Here is an 18,103-nt window from a genome sequence, read left to right as displayed (position 1 = left end):
GTTTTATGATGGTATCATGGTTTTTGAATAGTTTTCCAACCTTTTTTGTTCAAACTAAGTTTTGGTGCATTCACGACTATTAAGGCGTTTGCAGGCCGAGAGAAAGCTTAAAACGCACAGAACACAAGAATGCATTGGTTAACAGTGTTTTCCTAAAACTAGCACCTCAGGAAAGTACATTTATCTGTTTTATGATGGTATCTTGGTTTGTGAATAGTTTTCCAAGCTTTTTTGTTCAAACTAAGTTTTGGTGCATTCATGACTATTAAGGCGTTTGCAGGCCGAGAGAAAGCTTAAAAACGCACAGAACACAAGAATGCATTGGTTAACAGTGTTTTCCTAAAACTAGCCTCTCAGGAAAGTACATTTATCCTTTTCATGATGGTATCATGGTTTGAGAATAGTTTTCCAACCTTTTTTGTTCAAACTAAGTTTTGGTGCATTCATGACTATTAAGGCGTTTGCAGGCCGAGAGAAAGCTTATAACGCACAGAACACAAGAATGCATTGGTTAACAGTGTTTAACTAAAACTAGCCTCTCAGGAAAGTACATTTATCCTTTTCATGATGGTATGGTTTGAGAATAGTTTTCCAACCTTTTTTGTTCAAACTAAGTTTTGGTGCATTCATGACTATTAAGGCGTTTGCAGGCTGAGAGAAAGCCTAAAACGCACAGAACACAAGAATGCCTTGGTTAACAGTGTTTTCCTAAATCTAACACCTCAGGAAAGTACATTCATCCTTTTCATGATGGTATCATGGTTTGTGAATAGTTTTCCAACCTTTTTTGTTCAAACTAAGTTTTGGTGCTTTCTTGACTATTAAGGCTTTTTCAGGCCGAGAGAAAGCTTAAAAACGCACAGAACACAAGAATGCATTGGTTAACAGTGTTTTCCTAAAACTAGCCTCTCAGGAAAGTACATTTATCCTTTTCATGATGGTATCATGGTTTGAGAATAGTTTTCCAACCTTTTTTGTTCAAACTAAGTTTTGGTGCATTCATGACTATTAAGGCGTTTGCAGGCCGAGAGAAAGCTTAAAACGCACAGAACACAAGAATGCATTGGTTAACAGTGTTTTCCTAAAACTAGCCTCTTAGGAAAGTACATTTATCCTTTTCATGATGGTATCATGGTTTGAGAATAGTTTTCCAACCTTTTTTGTTCAAACTAAGTTTTGGTGCATTCATGACTATTAAGGCGTTTGCAGGCCGAGAGAAAGCTTAAAACGCACAGAACACAAGAATGCATTGGTTAACAGTGTTTTCCTAAAACTAGCCTCTCAGGAAAGTACATTTATCCTTTTCATGATGGTATCATGGTTTGAGAATAGTTTTCCAACCTTTTTTGTTCAAACTAAGTTTTGGTGCATTCATGACTATTAAGGCGTTTGCAGGCCGAGAGAAAGCTTAAAACGCACAGAACACAAGAATGCATTGGTTAACAGTGTTTTCCTAAAACTAGCCTCTTAGGAAAGTACATTTATCCTTTTCATGATGGTATCATGGTTTGAGAATAGTTTTCCAAACTTTTTTGTTCAAACTAAGTTTTGGTGCATTCATGACTATTAAGGCGTTTGCAGGCCTAGAGAAAGCTTGAAAATGAACAGAACACAAGAATGCATTGGTTAACAGTGTTTAACTAAAACTAGCCTCTCAGGAAAGTACATTTATCCTTTTCATGATGGTATGGTTTGAGAATAGTTTTCCAACCTTTTTTGTTCAAACTAAGTTTTGGTGCATTCATGACTATTAAGGCGTTTGCAGGCTGAGAGAAAGCCTAAAACGCACAGAACACAAGAATGCCTTGGTTAACAGTGTTTTCCTAAATCTAGCACCTCAGGAAAGTACATTCATCCTTTTCATGATGGTATCATGGTTTGTGAATAGTTTTCCAACCTTTTTTGTTCAAACTAAGTTTTGGTGCTTTCTTGACTATTAAGGCTTTTTCAGGCCGAGAGAAAGCTTAAAAACGCACAGAACACAAGAATGCATTGGTTAACAGTGTTTTCCTAAAACTAGCCTCTCAGGAAAGTACATTTATCCTTTTCATGATGGTATCATGGTTTGAGAATAGTTTTCCAACCTTTTTTGTTCAAACTAAGTTTTGGTGCATTCATGACTATTAAGGCGTTTGCAGGCCGAGAGAAAGCTTAAAACGCACAGAACACAAGAATGCATTGGTTAACAGTGTTTTCCTAAAACTAGCCTCTCAGGAAAGTACATTTATCCTTTTCATGATGGTATCATGGTTTGAGAATAGTTTTCCAACCTTTTTTGTTCAAACTAAGTTTTGGTGCATTCATGACTATTAAGGCGTTTGCAGGCCGAGAGAAAGCTTAAAACGCACAGAACACAAGAATGCATTGGTTAACAGTGTTTTCCTAAAACTAGCCTCTTAGGAAAGTACATTTATCCTTTTCATGATGGTATCATGGTTTGAGAATAGTTTTCCAACCTTTTTTGTTCAAACTAAGTTTTGGTGCATTCATGACTATTAAGGCGTTTGCAGGCCTAGAGAAAGCTTGAAAATGAACAGAACACAAGAATGCATTGGTTAACAGTGTTTTCCTAAAACTAGCACCTCAGGAAAGTACATTTATCTGTTTTATGATGGTATCTTGGTTTGTGAATAGTTTTCCAAGCTTTTTTGTTCAAACTAAGTTTTGGTGCATTCATGACTATTAAGGCGTTTGCAGGCCGAGAGAAAGCTTAAAAACGCACAGAACACAAGAATGCATTGGTTAACAGTGTTTTCCTAAAACTAGCCTCTCAGGAAAGTACATTTATCCTTTTCATGATGGTATGGTTTGAGAATAGTTTTCCAACCTTTTTTGTTCAAACTAAGTTTTGGTGCATTCATGACTATTAAGGCGTTTGCAGGCTGAGAGAAAGCCTAAAACGCACAGAACACAAGAATGCCTTGGTTAACAGTGTTTTCCTAAATCTAGCACCTCAGGAAAGTACATTCATCCTTTTCATGATGGTATCATGGTTTGTGAATAGTTTTCCAACCTTTTAGGTTCAAACTAAGTTTTGGTGCTTTCTTGACTATTAAGGCGTTTTCAGGCCGAGAGAAAGCTTGAAAACGCACAGAACACAAGAATGCATTGGTTAACAGTGTTTACCTAAAACTAGCACCTCAGGAAAGTACATTTATCTGTTTTATGATGGTATCATGGTTTGAGAATAGTTTTACAACCTTTTAGGTTCAAACTAAGTTTTTGTGCAATCTTGACTATTAAGGCGTTTGCAGGCCGAGAGAAAGCTGAAAACGCACAGAACACAAGAATGCATTGGTTAACAGTGTTTACCTAAAACTAGCACCTCAGGAAAGTACATTTATCTGTTTTATGATGGTATCATGGTTTGAGAATAGTTTTACAACCTTTTAGGTTCAAACTAAGTTTTTGTGCAATCTTGACTATTAAGGCGTTTGCAGGCCGAGAGAAAGCTGAAAACGCACAGAACACAAGAATGCATTGGTTAACAGTGTTTACCTAAAACTAGCCTCTCAGGAAAGTACATTTATCCTTTTCATGATGGTATCATGGTTTGAGAATAGTTTTCCAACCTTTTTTGTTCAAACTAAGTTTTGGTGCATTCATGACTATTAAGGCGTTTGCAGGCCGAGAGAAAGCTTAAAAACGCACAGAACACAATAATGCATTAGTCAACAGTGTTTTCCTAAAACTAGCCCCTCAGGAAAGTACATTTATCTGTTTTATGATGGTATCATGGTTTGTGAATAGTTTTGCAACCTTTTAGGTTCAAACTAAGTTTTGGTGCATTCATGACTATTAAGGCGTTTGCAGGCCGAGAGAAAGCTGAAAACGCACAGAACACAAGAATGCATTGGTTAACAGCGTTTAACTAAAACTAGCCTCTCAGGAAAGTACATTTATCCTTTTCATGATGGTATCATGGTTTGAGAATAGTTTTCCAACCTTTTTTGTTCAAACTAAGTTTTGGTGCATTCATGACTATTAAGGCGTTTGCAGGCCTAGAGAAAGCTTGAAAACGCACAGAACACAAGAATGCATTGGTTAACAGTGTTTTCCTAAAACTAGCACCTCAGGAAAGTACATTTATCTGTTTTATGATGGTATCTTGGTTTGTGAATAGTTTTCCAAGCTTTTTTGTTCAAACTAAGTTTTGGTGCATTCATGACTATTAAGGCGTTTGCAGGCCGAGAGAAAGCTTAAAAACGCACAGAACACAAGAATGCATTGGTTAACAGTGTTTTCCTAAAACTAGCCTCTCAGGAAAGTACATTTATCCTTTTCATGATGGTAACATGGTTTGAGAATAGTTTTCCAACCTTTTTTGTTCAAACTAAGTTTTGGTGCATTCATGACTATTAAGGCGTTTGCAGGCCGAGAGAAAGCTGAAAACGCACAGAACACAAGAATGCATTGGTTAACAGTGTTTTCCTAAAACTAGCCTCTCAGGAATGTACATTTATCCTTTTCATGATGGTATCATGGTTTGAGAATAGTTTTCCAACCTTTTTTGTTCAAACTAAGTTTTGGTGCATTCATGACTATTAAGGCGTTTGCAGGCCGAGAGAAAGCTTAAAACGCACAGAACACAAGAATGCATTGGTTAACAGTGTTTTCCTAAAACTAGCACCTCAGGAAAGTACATTTATCTGTTTTATGATGGTATCATGGTTTGTGAATATTTTTCCAACCTTTTAGGTTCAAACTAAGTTTTGGTGCTTTCTTGACTATTAAGGCGTTTTCAGGCCGAGAGAAAGCTTAAAAACGCACAGAACAGAAGAATGCATTGGTTAACAGTGTTTTCCTAAAACTAGCACCTCAGGAAAGTACATTTATCTGTTTTATGATGGTATCTTGGTTTGTGAATAGTTTTCCAAGCTTTTTTGTTCAAACTAAGTTTTGGTGCATTCATGACTATTAAGGCGTTTGCAGGCCGAGAGAAAGCTTAAAAAACGCACAGAACACAAGAATGCATTGGTTAACAGTGTTTTCCTAAAAGTAGCACCTCAGGAAAGTACATTTATCTGTTTTATGATGGTATCATGGTTTTTGAATAGTTTTCCAACCTTTTTTGTTCAAACTAAGTTTTGGTGCATTCACGACTATTAAGGCGTTTGCAGGCCGAGAGAAAGCTTAAAAACGCACAGAACACAAGAATGCATTGGTTAACAGTGTTTACCTAAAACTAGCCTCTCAGGAAAGTACATTTATCCTTTTCATGATGGTATCATGGTTTGAGAATAGTTTTCAAACCTTTTTTGTTCAAACTAAGTTTTGGTGCATTCATGACTATTAAGGCGTTTGCAGGCCGAGAGAAAGCTTAAAACGCACAGAACACAAGAATGCCTTGGTTAACAGTGTTGTCCTAAAACTAGCCTCTCAGGAAAGTACATTTATCCTTTTCATGATGGTATCATGGTTTGAGAATAGTTTTCCAACCTTTTTTGTTCAAACTAAGTTTTGGTGCATTCATGACTATTAAGGCGTTTTCAGGCCGAGAGAAAGCTTAAAACGCACAGAACACAAGAATGCATTGGTTAACAGTGTTTTCCTAAATCTAGCACCTCAGGAAAGTACATTCATCCTTTTCATGATGGTATCATGGTTTGTGAATAGTTTTCCAACCTTTTAGGTTCAAACTAAGTTTTGGTGCTTTCTTGACTATTAAGGCGTTTGCAGGCCGAGAGAAAGCTTAAAACGCACAGAACACAAGAATGCATTGGTTAACAGTGTTTTCCTAAAACTAGCCTCTCAGGAAAGTACATTTATCCTTTTCATGATGGTATCATGGTTTGAGAATAGTTTTCCAACCTTTTTTGTTCAAACTAAGTTTTGGTGCATTCATGACTATTAAGGCGTTTGCAGGCCGAGAGAAAGCTTAAAACGCACAGAACACAAGAATGCATTGGTTAACAGTGTTTTCCTAAAACTAGCACCTCAGGAAAGTACATTTATCTGTTTTATGATGGTATCATGGTTTGTGAATATTTTTCCAACCTTTTAGGTTCAAACTAAGTTTTGGTGCTTTCTTGACTATTAAGGCGTTTTCAGGCCGAGAGAAAGCTTAAAAACGCACAGAACACAAGAATGCATTGGTTAACAGTGTTTTCCTAAAACTAGCACCTCAGGAAAGTACATTTATCTGTTTTATGATGGTATCTTGGTTTGTGAATAGTTTTCCAAGCTTTTTTGTTCAAACTAAGTTTTGGTGCATTCATGACTATTAAGGCGTTTGCAGGCCGAGAGAAAGCTTAAAAAACGCACAGAACACAAGAATGCATTGGTTAACAGTGTTTTCCTAAAAGTAGCACCTCAGGAAAGTGCATTTATCTGTTTTATGATGGTATCATGGTTTTTGAATAGTTTTCCAACCTTTTTTGTTCAAACTAAGTTTTGGTGCATTCACGACTATTAAGGCGTTTTCAGGCCGAGAGAAAGCTTGAAAACGCACAGAACACAAGAATGCATTGGTTAACAGTGTTTTCCTAAATCTAGCACCTCAGGAAAGTACATTCATCCTTTTCATGATGGTATCATGGTTTGTGAATAGTTTTCCAACCTTTTAGGTTCAAACTAAGTTTTTGTGCAATCTTGACTATTAAGGCGTTTGCAGGCCGAGAGAAAGCTGAAAACGCACAGAACACAAGAATGCATTGGTTAACAGTGTTTTCCTAAAACTAGCCTCTCAGGAAAGTACATTCATCCTTTTCATGATGGTATCATGGTTTGTCAATAGTTTTCCAACATTTTAGGTTCAAACTAAGTTTTGGTGCTTTCTTGACTATTAAGACGTTTGCAGGCCGAGAGAAAGCTTAAAACGCACAGAACACAAGAATGCATTGGTTAACAGTGTTTTCCTAAATCTAGCAACTCAGGAAAGTACATTCATCCTTTTCATGATGGTATCATGGTTTGTGAATAGTTTTCCAACCTTTTAGGTTCAAACTAAGTTTTGGTGCTTTCTTGACTATTAAGGCGTTTGCAGGCCGAGAGAAAGCTTAAAACGCACAGAACACAAGAATGCATTGGTTAACAGTGTTTTCCTAAAACTAGCCTCTCAGGAAAGTACATTTATCCTTTTCATGATGGTATCATGGTTTGAGAATAGTTTTCCAACCTTTTTTGTTCAAACTAAGTTTTGGTGCATTCATGACTATTAAGGCGTTTTCAGGCCGAGAGAAAGCTTGAAAACGCACAGAACACAAGAATGCATTGGTTAACAGTGTTTTCCTAAATCTAGCACCTCAGGAAAGTACATTCATCCTTTTCATGATGGTATCATGGTTTGTGAATAGTTTTCCAACCTTTTAGGTTCAAACTAAGTTTTTGTGCAATCTTGACTATTAAGGCGTTTGCAGGCCGAGAGAAAGCTGAAAACGCACAGAACACAAGAATGCATTGGTTAACAGTGTTTTCCTAAAACTAGCCTCTCAGGAAAGTACATTCATCCTTTTCATGATGGTATCATGGTTTGTCAATAGTTTTCCAACATTTTAGGTTCAAACTAAGTTTTGGTGCTTTCTTGACTATTAAGGCGTTTGCAGGCCGAGAGAAAGCTTAAAACGCACAGAACACAAGAATGCATTGGTTAACAGTGTTTTCCTAAATCTAGCAACTCAGGAAAGTACATTCATCCTTTTCATGATGGTATCATGGTTTGTGAATAGTTTTCCAACCTTTTAGGTTCAAACTAAGTTTTGGTGCTTTCTTGACTATTAAGGCGTTTGCAGGCCGAGAGAAAGCTTAAAACACACAGAACACAAGAATGCATTGGTTAACAGTGTTTTCCTAAAACTAGCCTCTCAGGAAAGTACATTTATCCTTTTCATGATGGTATCATGGTTTGAGAATAGTTTTCCAACCTTTTTTGTTCAAACTAAGTTTTGGTGCATTCATGACTATTAAGGCGTTTTCAGGCCGAGAGAAAGCTTGAAAACGCACAGAACACAAGAATGCATTGGTTAACAGTGTTTTCCTAAATCTAGCACCTCAGGAAAGTACATTCATCCTTTTCATGATGGTATCATGGTTTGTGAATAGTTTTCCAACCTTTTAGGTTCAAACTAAGTTTTTGTGCAATCTTGACTATTAAGGCGTTTGCAGGCCGAGAGAAAGCTGAAAACGCACAGAACACAAGAATGCATTGGTTAACAGTGTTTTCCTAAAACTAGCCTCTCAGGAAAGTACATTCATCCTTTTCATGATGGTATCATGGTTTGTGAATAGTTTTCCAACCTTTTTTGTTCAAACTAAGTTTTGGTGCATTCATGACTATTAAGGCGTTTGCAGGCCGAGAGAAAGCTTAAAAACGCACAGAACACAAGAATGCATTGTTTAACAGTGTTTACCTAAAACTAGCACCTCAGGAAAGTACATTAATCCTTTTCATGATGGTATCATGGTTTGTGAATAGTTTTCCAACCTTTTTTGTTCAAACTAAGTTTTGGTGCATTCATGACTATTAAGGCGTTTTCAGGCCGAGAGAAAGCTTGAAAACGCACAGAACACAAGAATGCATTGTTTAACAGTGTTTACCTAAAACTAGCACCTCAGGAAAGTACATTAATCCTTTTCATGATGGTATCATGGTTTGTGAATAGTTTTCCAACCCTTTAGGTTCAAACTAAGTTTTGCTGCTTTCTTGACTATTAAGGCGTTTTCAGGCCGAGAGAAAGCTGAAAACGCACAGAACACAAGAATGCATTGGTTAACAGTGTTTACCTAAAACTATCACCTCAGGAAAGTACATTTATCTGTTTTATGATGGTATCATGGTTTTTGAATAGTTTTCCAACCTTTTTTGTTCAAACTAAGTTTTGGTGCATTCACGACTATTAAGGCGTTTGCAGGCCGAGAGAAAGCTTAAAAACGCACAGAACACAAGAATGCATTGGTTAACAGTGTTTACCTAAAACTAGCCTCTCAGGAAAGTACATTTGTCCTTTTCATGATGGTATCATGGTTTGAGAATAGTTTTCCAACCTTTTTTGTTCAAACTAAGTTTTTGTGCAATCTTGACTATTAAGGCGTTTGCAGGCCGAGAGAAAGCTGAAAACGCACAGAACACAAGAATGCATTGGTTAACAGTGTTTACCTAAAACTATCACCTCAGGAAAGTACATTTATCTGTTTTATGATGGTATCATGGTTTGTGAATAGTTTTCCAACCCTTTAGGTTCAAACTAAGTTTTGCTGCTTTCTTGACTATTAAGGCGTTTTCAGGCCGAGAGAAAGCTGAAAACGCACAGAACACAAGAATGCATTGGTTAACAGTGTTTACCTAAAACTATCACCTCAGGAAAGTACATTTATCCTTTTCATGATGGTATCATGGTTTGAGAATAGTTTTCCAACCTTTTTTGTTCAAACTAAGTTTTGGTGCATTCATGACTATTAAGGCGTTTGCAGGCCGAGAGAAAGCTTAAAACGCACAGAACACAAGAATGCATTGGTTAACAGTGTTTTCCTAAAACTAGCCTCTTAGGAAAGTACATTTATCCTTTTCATGATGGTATCATGGTTTGTGAATAGTTTTCCAACCTTTTAGGTTCAAACTAAGTTTTGGTGCTTTCTTGACTATTAAGGCGTTTTCAGGCCGAGAGAAAGCTGAAAACGCACAGAACACAAGAATGCATTGGTTAACAGTGTTTTCCTAAAACTAGCCTCTCAGGAAAGTACATTTATCCTTTTCATGATGCTATCATGGTTTGAGAATAGTTTTCCAACCTTTTTTGTTCAAACTAAGTTTTGGTGCATTCATGACTATTAAGGCGTTTTCAGGCCGAGAGAAAGCTTAAAACGCACAGAACACAAGAATGCATTGGTTAACAGTGTTTTCCTAAATCTAGCACCTCTGGAAAGTACATTTATCCTTTTCATGATGGTATCATGGTTTGAGAATAGTTTTCCAACCTTTTAGGTTCAAACTAAGTTTTGGTGCATTCATGACTATTAAGGCGTTTGCAGGCTGAGAGAAAGCCTAAAACGCACAGAACACAAGAATGCCTTGGTTAACAGTGTTTTCCTAAATCTAGCACCTCAGGAAAGTACATTCATCCTTTTCATGATGGTATCATCGTTTGTGAATAGTTTTCCAACCTTTTTTGTTCAAACTAAGTTTTGGTGCTTTCTTGACTATTAAGGCTTTTTCAGGCCGAGAGAAAGCTTAAAAACGCACAGAACACAAGAATGCATTGGTTAACAGTGTTTTCCTAAAACTAGCCTCTCAGGAAAGTACATTTATCCTTTTCATGATGGTATCATGGTTTGAGAATAGTTTTCCAACCTTTTTTGTTCAAACTAAGTTTTGGTGCATTCATGACTATTAAGGCGTTTGCAGGCCGAGAGAAAGCTTAAAACGCACAGAACACAAGAATGCATTGGTTAACAGTGTTTTCCTAAAACTAGCCTCTCAGGAAAGTACATTTATCCTTTTCATGATGGTATCATGGTTTGAGAATAGTTTTCCAACCTTTTTTGTTCAAACTAAGTTTTGGTGCATTCATGACTATTAAGGCGTTTGCAGGCCGAGAGAAAGCTTAAAACGCACAGAACACAAGAATGCATTGGTTAACAGTGTTTACCTAAAACTAGCACCTCAGGAAAGTACATTTATCTGTTTTATGATGGTATCATGGTTTGAGAATAGTTTTACAACCTTTTAGGTTCAAACTAAGTTTTTGTGCAATCTTGACTATTAAGGCGTTTGCAGGCCGAGAGAAAGCTGAAAACGCACAGAACACAAGAATGCATTGGTTAACAGTGTTTACCTAAAACTAGCCTCTCAGGAAAGTACATTTATCCTTTTCATGATGGTATCATGGTTTGAGAATAGTTTTCCAACCTTTTTTGTTCAAACTAAGTTTTGGTGCATTCATGACTATTAAGGCGTTTGCAGGCCGAGAGAAAGCTTAAAAACGCACAGAACACAATAATGCATTAGTCAACAGTGTTTTCCTAAAACTAGCCCCTCAGGAAAGTACATTTATCTGTTTTATGATGGTATCATGGTTTGTGAATAGTTTTGCAACCTTTTAGGTTCAAACTAAGTTTTGGTGCATTCATGACTATTAAGGCGTTTGCAGGACTAGAGAAAGCTTGAAAACGCACAGAACACAAGAATGCATTGGTTAACAGTGTTTTCCTAAAAGTAGCACCTCAGGAAAGTACATTTATCTGTTTTATGATGGTATCATGGTTTTTGAATAGTTTTCCAACCTTTTTTGTTCAAACTAAGTTTTGGTGCATTCACGACTATTAAGGCGTTTGCAGGCCGAGAGAAAGCTTAAAAACGCACAGAACACAAGAATGCATTGGTTAACAGTGTTTACCTAAAACTAGCCTCTCAGGAAAGTACATTTATCCTTTTCATGATGGTATCATGGTTTGAGAATAGTTTTCAAACCTTTTTTGTTCAAACTAAGTTTTGGTGCATTCATGACTATTAAGGCGTTTGCAGGCCGAGAGAAAGCTTAAAACGCACAGAACACAAGAATGCCTTGGTTAACAGTGTTTTCCTAAAACTAGCCTCTCAGGAAAGTACATTTATCCTTTTCATGATGGTATCATGGTTTGAGAATAGTTTTCCAACCTTTTTTGTTCAAACTAAGTTTTGGTGCATTCATGACTATTAAGGCGTTTTCAGGCCGAGAGAAAGCTTAAAACGCACAGAACACAAGAATGCATTGGTTAACAGTGTTTTCCTAAATCTAGCACCTCAGGAAAGTACATTCATCCTTTTCATGATGGTATCATGGTTTGTGAATAGTTTTCCAACCTTTTAGGTTCAAACTAAGTTTTGGTGCTTTCTTGACTATTAAGGCGTTTGCAGGCCGAGAGAAAGCTTAAAACGCACAGAACACAAGAATGCATTGGTTAACAGTGTTTTCCTAAAACTAGCCTCTCAGGAAAGTACATTTATCCTTTTCATGATGGTATCATGGTTTGAGAATAGTTTTCCAACCTTTTTTGTTCAAACTAAGTTTTGGTGCATTCATGACTATTAAGGCGTTTGCAGGCCGAGAGAAAGCTTAAAACGCACAGAACACAAGAATGCATTGGTTAACAGTGTTTTCCTAAAACTAGCACCTCAGGAAAGTACATTTATCTGTTTTATGATGGTATCATGGTTTGTGAATATTTTTCCAACCTTTTAGGTTCAAACTAAGTTTTGGTGCTTTCTTGACTATTAAGGCGTTTTCAGGCCGAGAGAAAGCTTAAAAACGCACAGAACACAAGAATGCATTGGTTAACAGTGTTTTCCTAAAACTAGCACCTCAGGAAAGTACATTTATCTGTTTTATGATGGTATCTTGGTTTGTGAATAGTTTTCCAAGCTTTTTTGTTCAAACTAAGTTTTGGTGCATTCATGACTATTAAGGCGTTTGCAGGCCGAGAGAAAGCTTAAAAAACGCACAGAACACAAGAATGCATTGGTTAACAGTGTTTTCCTAAAAGTAGCACCTCAGGAAAGTACATTTATCTGTTTTATGATGGTATCATGGTTTTTGAATAGTTTTCCAACCTTTTTTGTTCAAACTAAGTTTTGGTGCATTCACGACTATTAAGGCGTTTTCAGGCCGAGAGAAAGCTTGAAAACGCACAGAACACAAGAATGCATTGGTTAACAGTGTTTTCCTAAATCTAGCACCTCAGGAAAGTACATTCATCCTTTTCATGATGGTATCATGGTTTGTGAATAGTTTTCCAACCTTTTAGGTTCAAACTAAGTTTTTGTGCAATCTTGACTATTAAGGCGTTTGCAGGCCGAGAGAAAGCTGAAAACGCACAGAACACAAGAATGCATTGGTTAACAGTGTTTTCCTAAAACTAGCCTCTCAGGAAAGTACATTCATCCTTTTCATGATGGTATCATGGTTTGTCAATAGTTTTCCAACATTTTAGGTTCAAACTAAGTTTTGGTGCTTTCTTGACTATTAAGACGTTTGCAGGCCGAGAGAAAGCTTAAAACGCACAGAACACAAGAATGCATTGGTTAACAGTGTTTTCCTAAATCTAGCAACTCAGGAAAGTACATTCATCCTTTTCATGATGGTATCATGGTTTGTGAATAGTTTTCCAACCTTTTAGGTTCAAACTAAGTTTTGGTGCTTTCTTGACTATTAAGGCGTTTGCAGGCCGAGAGAAAGCTTAAAACGCACAGAACACAAGAATGCATTGGTTAACAGTGTTTTCCTAAAACTAGCCTCTCAGGAAAGTACATTTATCCTTTTCATGATGGTATCATGGTTTGAGAATAGTTTTCCAACCTTTTTTGTTCAAACTAAGTTTTGGTGCATTCATGACTATTAAGGCGTTTTCAGGCCGAGAGAAAGCTTGAAAACGCACAGAACACAAGAATGCATTGGTTAACAGTGTTTTCCTAAATCTAGCACCTCAGGAAAGTACATTCATCCTTTTCATGATGGTATCATGGTTTGTGAATAGTTTTCCAACCTTTTAGGTTCAAACTAAGTTTTTGTGCAATCTTGACTATTAAGGCGTTTGCAGGCCGAGAGAAAGCTGAAAACGCACAGAACACAAGAATGCATTGGTTAACAGTGTTTTCCTAAAACTAGCCTCTCAGGAAAGTACATTCATCCTTTTCATGATGGTATCATGGTTTGTCAATAGTTTTCCAACATTTTAGGTTCAAACTAAGTTTTGGTGCTTTCTTGACTATTAAGGCGTTTGCAGGCCGAGAGAAAGCTTAAAACGCACAGAACACAAGAATGCATTGGTTAACAGTGTTTTCCTAAATCTAGCAACTCAGGAAAGTACATTCATCCTTTTCATGATGGTATCATGGTTTGTGAATAGTTTTCCAACCTTTTAGGTTCAAACTAAGTTTTGGTGCTTTCTTGACTATTAAGGCGTTTGCAGGCCGAGAGAAAGCTTAAAACGCACAGAACACAAGAATGCATTGGTTAACAGTGTTTTCCTAAAACTAGCCTCTCAGGAAAGTACATTTATCCTTTTCATGATGGTATCATGGTTTGAGAATAGTTTTCCAACCTTTTTTGTTCAAACTAAGTTTTGGTGCATTCATGACTATTAAGGCGTTTTCAGGCCGAGAGAAAGCTTGAAAACGCACAGAACACAAGAATGCATTGGTTAACAGTGTTTTCCTAAATCTAGCACCTCAGGAAAGTACATTCATCCTTTTCATGATGGTATCATGGTTTGTGAATAGTTTTCCAACCTTTTAGGTTCAAACTAAGTTTTTGTGCAATCTTGACTATTAAGGCGTTTGCAGGCCGAGAGAAAGCTGAAAACGCACAGAACACAAGAATGCATTGGTTAACAGTGTTTTCCTAAAACTAGCCTCTCAGGAAAGTACATTCATCCTTTTCATGATGGTATCATGGTTTGTGAATAGTTTTCCAACCTTTTTTGTTCAAACTAAGTTTTGGTGCATTCATGACTATTAAGGCGTTTGCAGGCCGAGAGAAAGCTTAAAAACGCACAGAACACAAGAATGCATTGTTTAACAGTGTTTACCTAAAACTAGCACCTCAGGAAAGTACATTAATCCTTTTCATGATGGTATCATGGTTTGTGAATAGTTTTCCAACCCTTTAGGTTCAAACTAAGTTTTGCTGCTTTCTTGACTATTAAGGCGTTTTCAGGCCGAGAGAAAGCTGAAAACGCACAGAACACAAGAATGCATTGGTTAACAGTGTTTACCTAAAACTATCACCTCAGGAAAGTACATTTATCTGTTTTATGATGGTATCATGGTTTTTGAATAGTTTTCCAACCTTTTTTGTTCAAACTAAGTTTTGGTGCATTCACGACTATTAAGGCGTTTGCAGGCCGAGAGAAAGCTTAAAAACGCACAGAACACAAGAATGCATTGGTTAACAGTGTTTACCTAAAACTAGCCTCTCAGGAAAGTACATTTGTCCTTTTCATGATGGTATCATGGTTTGAGAATAGTTTTCCAACCTTTTTTGTTCAAACTAAGTTTTTGTGCAATCTTGACTATTAAGGCGTTTGCAGGCCGAGAGAAAGCTGAAAACGCACAGAACACAAGAATGCATTGGTTAACAGTGTTTACCTAAAACTATCACCTCAGGAAAGTACATTTATCTGTTTTATGATGGTATCATGGTTTGTGAATAGTTTTCCAACCCTTTAGGTTCAAACTAAGTTTTGCTGCTTTCTTGACTATTAAGGCGTTTTCAGGCCGAGAGAAAGCTGAAAACGCACAGAACACAAGAATGCATTGGTTAACAGTGTTTACCTAAAACTATCACCTCAGGAAAGTACATTTATCCTTTTCATGATGGTATCATGGTTTGAGAATAGTTTTCCAACCTTTTTTGTTCAAACTAAGTTTTGGTGCATTCATGACTATTAAGGCGTTTGCAGGCCGAGAGAAAGCTTAAAACGCACAGAACACAAGAATGCATTGGTTAACAGTGTTTTCCTAAAACTAGCCTCTTAGGAAAGTACATTTATCCTTTTCATGATGGTATCATGGTTTGTGAATAGTTTTCCAACCTTTTAGGTTCAAACTAAGTTTTGGTGCTTTCTTGACTATTAAGGCGTTTTCAGGCCGAGAGAAAGCTGAAAACGCACAGAACACAAGAATGCATTGGTTAACAGTGTTTTCCTAAAACTAGCCTCTCAGGAAAGTACATTTATCCTTTTCATGATGCTATCATGGTTTGAGAATAGTTTTCCAACCTTTTTTGTTCAAACTAAGTTTTGGTGCATTCATGACTATTAAGGCGTTTTCAGGCCGAGAGAAAGCTTAAAACGCACAGAACACAAGAATGCATTGGTTAACAGTGTTTTCCTAAATCTAGCACCTCTGGAAAGTACATTTATCCTTTTCATGATGGTATCATGGTTTGAGAATAGTTTTCCAACCTTTTAGGTTCAAACTAAGTTTTGGTGCATTCATGACTATTAAGGCGTTTGCAGGCTGAGAGAAAGCCTAAAACGCACAGAACACAAGAATGCCTTGGTTAACAGTGTTTTCCTAAATCTAGCACCTCAGGAAAGTACATTCATCCTTTTCATGATGGTATCATCGTTTGTGAATAGTTTTCCAACCTTTTTTGTTCAAACTAAGTTTTGGTGCTTTCTTGACTATTAAGGCTTTTTCAGGCCGAGAGAAAGCTTAAAAACGCACAGAACACAAGAATGCATTGGTTAACAGTGTTTTCCTAAAACTAGCCTCTCAGGAAAGTACATTTATCCTTTTCATGATGGTATCATGGTTTGAGAATAGTTTTCCAACCTTTTTTGTTCAAACTAAGTTTTGGTGCATTCATGACTATTAAGGCGTTTGCAGGCCGAGAGAAAGCTTAAAACGCACAGAACACAAGAATGCATTGGTTAACAGTGTTTTCCTAAAACTAGCCTCTCAGGAAAGTACATTTATCCTTTTCATGATGGTATCATGGTTTGAGAATAGTTTTCCAACCTTTTTTGTTCAAACTAAGTTTTGGTGCATTCATGACTATTAAGGCGTTTGCAGGCCGAGAGAAAGCTTAAAACGCACAGAACACAAGAATGCATTGGTTAACAGTGTTTACCTAAAACTAGCACCTCAGGAAAGTACATTTATCTGTTTTATGATGGTATCATGGTTTGAGAATAGTTTTACAACCTTTTAGGTTCAAACTAAGTTTTTGTGCAATCTTGACTATTAAGGCGTTTGCAGGCCGAGAGAAAGCTGAAAACGCACAGAACACAAGAATGCATTGGTTAACAGTGTTTACCTAAAACTAGCCTCTCAGGAAAGTACATTTATCCTTTTCATGATGGTATCATGGTTTGAGAATAGTTTTCCAACCTTTTTTGTTCAAACTAAGTTTTGGTGCATTCATGACTATTAAGGCGTTTGCAGGCCGAGAGAAAGCTTAAAAACGCACAGAACACAATAATGCATTAGTCAACAGTGTTTTCCTAAAACTAGCCCCTCAGGAAAGTACATTTATCTGTTTTATGATGGTATCATGGTTTGTGAATAGTTTTGCAACCTTTTAGGTTCAAACTAAGTTTTGGTGCATTCATGACTATTAAGGCGTTTGCAGGACTAGAGAAAGCTTGAAAACGCACAGAACACAAGAATGCATTGGTTAACAGTGTTTTCCTAAAACTAGCACCTCAGGAAAGTACATTTATCTGTTTTATGATGGTATCTTGGTTTGTGAATAGTTTTCCAAGCTTTTTTGTTCAAACTAAGTTTTGGTGCATTCATGACTATTAAGGCGTTTGCAGGCCGAGAGAAAGCTTAAAAACGCACAGAACACAAGAATGCATTGGTTAACAGTGTTTTCCTAAAACTAGCCTCTCAGGAAAGTACATTTATCCTTTTCATGATGGTATCATGGTTTGAGAATAGTTTTCCAACCTTTTTTGTTCAAACTAAGTTTTGGTGCATTCATGACTATTAAGGCGTTTGCAGGCCGAGAGAAAGCTGAAAACGCACAGAACACAAGAATGCATTGGTTAACAGTGTTTTCCTAAAACTAGCCTCTCAGGAATATACATTTATCCTTTTCATGATGGTATCATGGTTTGAGAATAGTTTTCCAACCTTTTTTGTTCAAACTAAGTTTTGGTGCATTCATGACTATTAAGGCGTTTGCAGGCCGAGAGAAAGCTTAAAACGCACAGAACACAAGAATGCATTGGTTAACAGTGTTTTCCTAAAACTAGCACCTCAGGAAAGTACATTTATCTGTTTTATGATGGTATCATGGTTTGTGAATAGTTTTCCAACCTTTTAGGTTCAAACTAAGTTTTGGTGCTTTCTTGACTATTAAGGCGTTTTCAGGCCGAGAGAAAGCTTAAAAACGCACAGAACACAAGAATGCATTGGTTAACAGTGTTTTCCTAAAACTAGCACCTCAGGAAAGTACATTTATCTGTTTTATGATGGTATCTTGGTTTGTGAATAGTTTTCCAAGCTTTTTTGTTCAAACTAAGTTTTGGTGCATTCATGACTATTAAGGCGTTTGCAGGCCGAGAGAAAGCTTAAAAAACGCACAGAACACAAGAATGCATTGGTTAACAGTGTTTTCCTAAAACTAGCACCTCAGGAAAGTACATTTATCTGTTTTATGATGGTATCTTGGTTTGTCAA

This window comes from Gasterosteus aculeatus, chromosome 3 (genome assembly GCF_964276395.1).
Source record: "Gasterosteus aculeatus chromosome 3, fGasAcu3.hap1.1, whole genome shotgun sequence".
Taxonomy (NCBI): domain Eukaryota; kingdom Metazoa; phylum Chordata; class Actinopteri; order Perciformes; family Gasterosteidae; genus Gasterosteus; species Gasterosteus aculeatus.
This window is presented reverse-complemented; position numbering follows the sequence as displayed.